General features: G+C 36.1%; 1 long non-coding RNA gene across 1 annotated transcript; it reads right to left on the bottom strand.

Moving 5' to 3' along the window:
• Positions 1 to 7,447: 7,447 nt before the first annotated feature.
• LOC130553808 (uncharacterized) lies at positions 7,448 to 8,690 on the bottom strand. The gene is made up of 3 exons (XR_008962908.1): positions 8,584 to 8,690; positions 8,382 to 8,468; positions 7,448 to 7,571 (listed from the first exon to the last, which is right to left on the bottom strand). It is a non-coding gene; the product is annotated as an uncharacterized LOC130553808 (long non-coding RNA).
• Between the last annotated feature and the right edge of the window lie 459 nt (positions 8,691 to 9,149).

Here is a 9,149-nt window from a genome sequence, read left to right as displayed (position 1 = left end):
ATCTTTATGACTTTCTTTCTTCCGCAGAACACAAAAGAAGATATTTTGAAGAAAGTTGGTAACGGAACAGCACTGGCTCCCATTCAATTTATTGTATGGACACAAAACCAGTGCAAGTGAATGGGGGTCAATTAATAACATTCTTAAAAATATCTACTTTTCTATTCTGTGGAAGAAATAAAGTCATACGGTTGAGTAGAGTGTGTAAATGATGGCAGAATTGTTATTTTTGGGTGAACTATCACTTAAACGTCTGGTTTATGTCTGGCTTAACATTCATTTTCATTTGTGTGAACACATGTGGATGCTCAAATATGCCTTTTCTGTCTGAACAGAGGAAAAAGCTATCTTTAGTCTAGCAGACAATCAATACACCTGATATTTAACAGCTTTTTCTCATAGAAAGGTGAACAGACATATGTGCAAAGTTTATAAAGAAAACCACTATTGACTTGCACAATTTCAATAACACCCTATTTTAATGTGAGTCTAGAGCTCACCGCACAGCTTTAAAGAACTTATAATAACAGCTCAAGTCCAGTGGCTGATTATTTCCAATGAATATATTACTCATAAAATGATCTGAACGCCACAAAAGTACTTCTTACATGCTTTTCGCTTGATTAAGATCATTTAACGAGCAGTTCTGTAATGGCTCGCGAGATGCTTGGCCTCGGTTGAACTTGGACTAAAAACGCTTACGAAGTGTCTGAGCTCGTGAGTCCAAGCACCTTGCTTGGTGCCCTCGCAGACTTTAAATCAGGTTTGACAGACACAAATGTCAGAGACAGACCTTACGAAAATTGATAGCAAACGTAAACGGTGTTTTTGACTATTCTTGTTTGACTAAAATATGACGTCTTGCTTAATTTCCGTGAAAATTGCGGTCCATTTAGAAAATTAACGACATTAATAAAGTCTCCCCAACGCAACAGTATAGCGGATTCTTGCTTATACGGTTCCCATGAAACACTTACAAAGCTCACGCTTCGGATATACAGCTTTCATTACAGTGTTAATATATTGCCTCCCTCCTCAGTCCTTCTTGTTGCGTGAATGCGTGTCCACAACGGCGCGAGCGCTGCCAACGACCCTCACATCGCCATCGATTTCCTCTCTAAATTAAATATACGATTTTATGCATTTAACAAGATTGCTCCCAGAAAAATCCAATTACCGCTCCAAGCCTGTGGAAAACTCATTAAAAGAGCTAGGATAATTATGCAAGCAATGGCTGTTTTAAGCCAAAGGAAAGGCTACAGCGAACGGTTTTGAAATGTTATGAGAACACCGGGGATCTTTAGGCTACTTGATCGTCTGTGTGTTTGCGAGTCAAATAATATTAATAAGAGCGCTTATAATAACAAAACAAAGAACAGAGGGATGGAGAGAAAACTTTTTTAAAGGTTGCAAGGGTGTTCTGATCGATCATTTTAAAGAGCGCATCCTGGATTTGTATTCACGATGAGTCACGTCTAACGCCCGCCAAATGCAGAGCTGCCTGCTTGCCGGAGACTTCTGTTTTCAAGTCATATATTGACATTCCCTGGGCTTCGTCCTCTGAGCTGATGCTTCGGGTGGGTGAGGCTCTGTGGCTTACTGTGTCTCGTGTATGTTTAATGTAGTAGCTTGTGCCATGCTCGTATCTTGACATTGCTGAGTGTGGCTTTTATTTGCTTTGAACTGACCTTGGACGACTGTGATGCTTTTCTTTGAAGTGTTGATTTTGTCAAAATATAAAAATAATATACATTCACAAACCCATGAAAGCTCTCATCCTCCCTCTCACTTTTTTCTCTCTTAGAAGTTTTCAGAATGCAACAGTACACATTACACATTACATTGTGACAGTTTTGTGCAAGAAAATAAACAAAGACACTTTGAGGGATATTTTCTGTTTGTATGAGGGCTTTCGGTTTTTGGTCATAATCTTTTAATCTGAAAGTGTGTGCTAAAATGTTTTTTTGTGAACAAAAATATATTTGTGCAAATATGTTAATTTGTGTCATTGATTAGACAATTAAAATGCATGATTTGCACATTCTTTTAGAAATTAAAATGTACATTTTTAGTCACATTGCAGACTAATAGGCTAGTAAATTTATGAAATTACACAGATGTAACTTTGAGAACATCTACTCTTGTCTAGAATTTGCAAGGCATACATTTTAATTGTGTATCAAAATAAAGTAGGGCTGCAGCTATCGATTCTTTTACTATTCGAGTATTCTACTGATTTTCCCATCGATTAATCGGGTATTCGGATAATAAGTACTTTTTCTTTATTAAAAAGCAATACTAAATATACAAGAGAAAATAAGACAGGTCTCTTAAAATGAGTAAAACAACTAATTTGTTTCCTTTTTAGAACAATTAGTTTTTATTGCTGAAATAGCATACATTAATATCTGTGAAAACTAAACCCATTTAGTACATTCCATTGCCATATTAAATTCAAAATGCAATATAATACAAATATATAAATAAGAAACATGAATAAAAATGGAAATAATCATTTCAAACAATAGCCTATGACTTTTATTTTGGCAGGTTGTCAGAAGACGCTTATTTTTTAGTGTGTCTGTTTCTTTACTCAAACAATAACATGTTTGTGAAATAAACTCTCAGCGCAACTCTGGAGGTGAAGTTTATGTCCTCATTCAGCGCAGACGCAGACAAATTCATGAGCATCACGCGTGTAGCACGTTAAACTGTGCAGTTCATTCACTCAGACACGCAGATCAGACAGATGAAATGTGTAAATAACAGGATTCGGCATCCACTAGTCCGCATCTAGTTTGATGGACTCAATGCAGCCGGAAAACAAGTTTCACTCGTAAAATAGACTAAAACTAAGTAAAATATCAGTTCACCATTTCAATAAGCTATTAGGGCTGTGACGGTGGCAGTTTTTTACCAGCGCGGTGGTAATAGACAAATCGACCGCGGTGGTTGAGAAATATATATTATTTATATAAATAATATTTATATTATTATATTTGCGTGTAGCAACCACATGACGAGTGGAAGAGAAATATAGACCTTATTTAAATACTTGAAATTGTTAAATAATTGAAATATGATATCTGAATGAGGATGAAACATCCGTCAATGTTTAACGCGCAAATCCATCAGTGAAACGGCACACTACAGCATATAAAACATTTAAATAAACATCAGTAAATAATGAAAACTTAAATGATATAAGAAAGCTAAATACTAAATAAAAAAGCTCTTGTTGCAGTAACTTCAGTCAGTGGCGATTAACCCTTACAGTCCTTAACAATTCCGTTTGAAACAAACTGTTTAAACCTACATTGGCTTTCCTCTTCAGATTGCCATAAAAACTTTACTTTTTCCGACTCGTTGATGTGAAACTTACTTGTTGACATTGTCCAGATTAAAATGTGTACAGCTGCACTAAATGCGCGTTCAGAAGATGTGCACAGGAGCGCAAATGAAGAGATGTCTCTCCGCAACCGCGGCAAAACCTGCGCGCGCTCCGACACTAAGCAAGCGGGTCATAGCCAGTTTTGATTTTACTTATCTGTTAATTTCACAACAAGATCCATTGCAAAACCCGCAGAATAACCTGGGTTTTGCCTTGCAGGCCTGCGCTCTAACGCACCAACGGAAACGTATGCCAATAATTTCTGTTAATTTAAAATCTTTTAAATAAAACCATCCACAACTGAAAGGCTACAACTAGCAATCGTTATCGCAACTCTCATATTTATTACACCTATATTTGTCAGAGTGACGTGCACTACCGCCATCGCGGTGGTGCGGTTGTTAGTTGTTACGGCAACCGTCACAGCCCTATAATCTATCAGTTATTTATCAGCATGAGAAATATGTGTGAGCGTGTGAACAGACTAAAATGCGTGTGTCTCTCGGTGAATGCTTGAGACTTGAGAGCCCTGTAACATGAATAGAGTTTAACGGGCTGTGCGTCAGTAATAACGGTCCGTGGGGAAACGCAGTGCTCCGTGTGTACTGTAGTTAAATGGGTTAAACGAGGCTTTGAGGCAACAAAAATTGCCTCGATGATTTTTTGTATTCGAATAACTCGAGTTACTCGAGGAATCGTTTCAGCCCTAAAATAAAGTAAAATATTTGCACAAATTTACTTTGGTCTACAAAAGAATTAATTCTAACATTTAAGCATACAGCAGTTTAGGGTCACACAATAAACTTTTGATATAATTGGATGCTATTTAAGCCCTTTTTCTTACATGCATATTTGCTTGTTCCGATTTGTTGATGCACTGCAGTTTTCAAACAGTGTGACAGATCCTCAATTGGAGTGAGATTAAGGCTTTGACTGTGCAATTTCACCATTGACACATTTGTTCTTTACATTTACATTTACATTTATTCATTTAGCTTTACATTTTCCGCAAACGTTATTTTTGTAATGGTCTGAAATTGTATTTTCTGCAATTCTGTTCTTCTCTTTATGATAACAAAAGATGCCCGGTCCTGCTGATAAAAAACCATTCACTGCATGATCCCACTACCACCGTACTTCACTGCAGGTATTTTGCTTTTGGAACTGCGGGCAGTTTTCGATTAGGACCCCACTTATCGCTCAAAATTCTGGCTGGATAGCTTTGTAATGTGACCATGAAATCTTTTTACATTAGCGACTGGATCATTATTATGCTTTTTGACTCCCCGACATGCTTTGACAAGGTTCGCTTTGAGTAATGGTTCCTTTTATGTGATGTACGTATACAGGTGTAATAACCTCTGTGCTACTGAATTTAGATCCTTGTGGCAACTCACAATCTTTTTCAACAGAAAATTGTCACGTATACAGAATTAAGCCTTTATCATTTTGCAGCTGCCGGTCTTATTGCGTACTATAGACTCTACCATGTCGACTGATGAATAAGATATCACACATCTCTTGTATGTTGTTTTTGACTCTTTTAATTTTCATTATTTTATTTAAAAATATATATTTGATACAGTAAATCTTATTGGCACCCAGTGAGTTTCTCTTAGTGGGCGCTAATAAGATTAAATCTGCACATTTCACATCTCACATCTTTAAAGTCCAGCACAATAACACAGACTTGATTTTTCATTTCCTTTGAAAATAGCAGATCATTAACACATGCTTAAATTTTCAAGGTTTACAGAAAAACGAACAACCAGATATCCAGATATTTTTCCTCTCAAACCATTGTTATGATCAAAATAGGGAAGTAGGAACGGGCAAAAAAACAACAACTAGTAAATCAAGAATAGGAGGACACAGCTTGGGGGAGTGCAACCCCCTCAGGGAAATAGAGAGCAATCAGACACACATAGAGCTATCAGCACCTCAATCTACAGATTAGGACAGTCAGGCCTCAGGCTTCACAAGTTTAGGATAAGACAGACCCTCCACGCCTTTCCTAAGTGTCGGCAAATCAACTGTAAATTGGCACTCAGAAAATGAGTTCTCCAAACCGGCAGAGCAAAACAAGTTTTCGAACCTCGTCAACTCTTTCAATTATGTTTGGGGATAGGTCGAAAAGGCGCGTAAGTCACAGTCGCAGTTTTGTTTAGACTTACAAAAGCAAAACTTTGCTTGGCACTTTGGGGCATTTGAGAATGCATTTTGTGCATTTCATGATGCCATGTCTGGATCGTGGCTCATCTGATGAGTGCAGTGAGAGGCTCTCAGTTAGAACTGAGACTTAAGTGCTCTATCTGCTTTGACACTCTGTCATCATTCTTCACCCAGATCTCTTCAGTTTCCTTCTGTTAAATGCTGCCACTTCATATCAAAAGCGTGTCATTACACGATGCATCTTCAAAGAGACATGTTAAAAAGCTAAAGGGCCTTATTGCAAAATGGACCATTCTTTTGTGGAGAATATTGTCAATAAGGCGGTTGAAAATTTGAACATTGTCGTGCGACGCTTCACATTGTATGTCGGAGCTGAGCCATAATTGGCTCTTTTTCCAGGAACTAAAATATAGCCTGCCAGCATCACGTCTACTTTGTTTAAAACTGACCACAGAGCTCTGCCATAATTAAATGCCACCGTTTTAGTCATCCAGGGGACGTTGTGCTGACTTTCGCAGCTTTGTCCACAGGGACGACACCTCAAGGGCACAAGATATTTGGTAAACTGTGCTTGTAGCCTGAGGGTTGAATGGCTTTCTAGAGGCTGGAGCATTAAATGTAAATGAAGTTTGGAAAGAGATTGACCTGCATCCTTGATCACTACGGCATCATTCATTCTGATTAGGGCACGGATCCACAGGATCCTCATCTAGGCTGCTCTGATTGATTAGCCAACCAGACTGAAGCCTCCTACAGGAATTCAAAACCCTTACAGTTTAATCACCCTTACAGCTGCTGGATGACAATATTTACGAATGGCCAGACAACAGCAGACTGGATGCGTAGGGAGTAAAAATCGCTGGCGAAATCTCTTTAATGTCTCGGATGTTTCTTCTGGACTTTAATGAGATTAAATGAGAGATGGAGAATTTTGCGGTGTCCTGCCTAGAGTTTAATTTCTGAGTGTTTTATAGTGATTCCACAGGAAGACACATTTTTTCAAAAAAAAAAAATTCAAATTTTTTTCAAATATCAAATGCTGAGTAAATGTATAATGTAAACATCTCATTTCAATTCCCCACTATCTTTCATTATCTGAGCTATGCTATTTGTATATCTATTCTCAGATACTGTATATGAATTGTCTTACAGTAAGTAAAAAGTGTCTCATTTGTGTCTACCACTATTTTCTTCTTTTAGAATAAAAAACATTTGAAATGTTTCAGACTCAGTGTATACATAAATATGTGTATATTATATTTTCTTACTGAAATTAAAACCCTATAAAAAACAGATATTTTCTGGCAGCTGGGGCACACTGTAAAAAAAAATTAGTTCATTGCTGCCTTAAAAGTTTAAGTTCAGTAAACTTGAAGTGTTAAGTTGTCTGAACTAAGAATAAAGTTGAATGGACTTTATAAAACAAGTGAAACAAACACAATTTAAGTTTAGCCAATTTGAAATGTTAAGTTATCTTAAGTTAGAAAAAGGTAGTGTAATTTCAAATATTTTTTTACTGCAAATCACTTTCAGAACATGTTTTCTTTACAATTGTGTCATATTCAATTCAAATTATGTTATATTAATACATAAAACATACAGTGTCATACACACTGTAAAACTCGATAAGTTAACTTAACTCAGATGAACCCAAATTATTATTTTATTAAATAACCATAAAACATAAACAATTTCCCAGTTTCCCAGATATAGCTACAATGTGGCAAGGTCCATGTGCAAGTGCATGGGTAAACACATCATCATTCAACTTAACATCATTAAACAAGTATACTTTTGTAAGCATTTGTAAAATATTTTCAAACAAATAAAAACTTGACTTAAACCTTACACATTAACTTGTAATTGGCCTTAACTTCTCATTCTGCATACCCACAAAGTCTTTATGGACAGTCAAATTTGTTAGACAACTCGTTTGGGTAGCCTATATCCAGGGCCTAAATCACAGCAAAGAGCATCAGCCAGTCTGACAATTTCTCTGATGGGTTTTCTGTCAAAACAAAAATAATTATTAATTTTATAGACTTCAACAAAATAAAACTTTAATATTCATTGCAGGTCCTATTAAAGGGTTAGTTCACCCAAGAATTAAAATTCTGTCATGGATTACTTCTCATCCTCAAGTCGTTTCACAACCATAAGACCTCCATTTATCTTCAGAACACAAATTAAGATCCAAAGTCCAAGAGCTTGGCGGAGAGTAAAGCAGAAGAGAGGAAATAATTGAATAAAGTCATTATTTTTTATTGTGCATAAAAAGTATTCTCGTTGCTTCATAAAATGAAGTTTGAACCACTGGAGTGACATGAAGCATTTTAACAATGTGTTTACTAACTTTCTGCGCTTTGAATGTTGCTGCCTATGGGGGAGTCAGAAAGCTCCATGACCTCCTCAAAACTATCTTAATTTGTGTTCTAAAGATAAACCAAGGTCTTACAGTTGTGAAGCGACTTGAGGATTAGTCATTCATGACAGAATTTTCATTCTTTGGTGAACTATTTCTTTAAACTTGACCACACGCTGAATGTACATAAGACTTGATATTCAACTATTTACTCCAAACAATTCTATTACATGTAATAACTACAATTTCAATTGATATATTCAAATCAAAATCTATAAATAGATTGACAACCTATTCTGTGAGATCCGAATGGCACGAGAGATAAAAGGTTTGAAGAATACACCTTACACTTACAAAATCAACCTAGGGAAGATTATACAAGAATTGTGAAAAATATCAACTGTTTTCCATGATTAACCGACATATAAATTCTCAACAGTAAGCTCACTTTCATACCATATCTTCTGAAGAGTGACCCTCAAACATATAGACAGGGAGACCACGAAGAACAGCGACCCGTCTGAATTGGACATCAACATGCACCTTTAAGAGAGAAGATATTTTTACTTTACATCACCCAAAAGTTCACCCAAAGATAGCCTAATCCAAAACTAACTGTAGTATGTTAATCAGGCATAAAGAAATGTAACCAACTAACCTTGAGGTCATAAATCCAGAACTTCTGTGTAGTGTGAGTCGCTTTTACCTGAACAAGCTCTTAAATTGGGCACAAGTTGTTCCAACACAAAACAAAAGTGTTTTTTTCTGATTGATGTTTGTTATTCTGTAAAGTTTAGCAGAGATACAAATATGGGTATAAGAGAGTACAGTGTATATATTTTATTAATGTTCTAAATTGAGAAACCATAAAAAGGATAGAAAAGTTAGTGAGGTTACAATGTTTGCAAAAACACATTATCAGTGTTTACTTCATTTTGCTGTACAGTTTGCTTAATAAAATGTTACAAGTTGAAAAGCAACATAAAAATCATAAGACATAAGATTGTGCTGCCTGGTTTGGGTTAACGTTGGTTTTGAATGGGAAGCAACATAATTTAGAAAAATCTGTGGACTAATAATAATAATAATAATAATAAGCTTTGCTGGTTGGACCTGACCTAAATAAAACTTTATTCTATTTTTGCAATTTACCTGACACATATCTACTACTTTAGGTTTAACTAAGTTTTAAGTTTTGCTAACGCAAGAAAAGCCGATTGTTTT

This window comes from Triplophysa rosa, linkage group LG5 (assembly GCF_024868665.1).
Source record: "Triplophysa rosa linkage group LG5, Trosa_1v2, whole genome shotgun sequence".
Classification (NCBI taxonomy): domain Eukaryota; kingdom Metazoa; phylum Chordata; class Actinopteri; order Cypriniformes; family Nemacheilidae; genus Triplophysa; species Triplophysa rosa.
The sequence above is the reverse complement of the archived record's forward strand: the minus strand, read 5'-3'. Positions and strand labels throughout refer to the sequence as shown.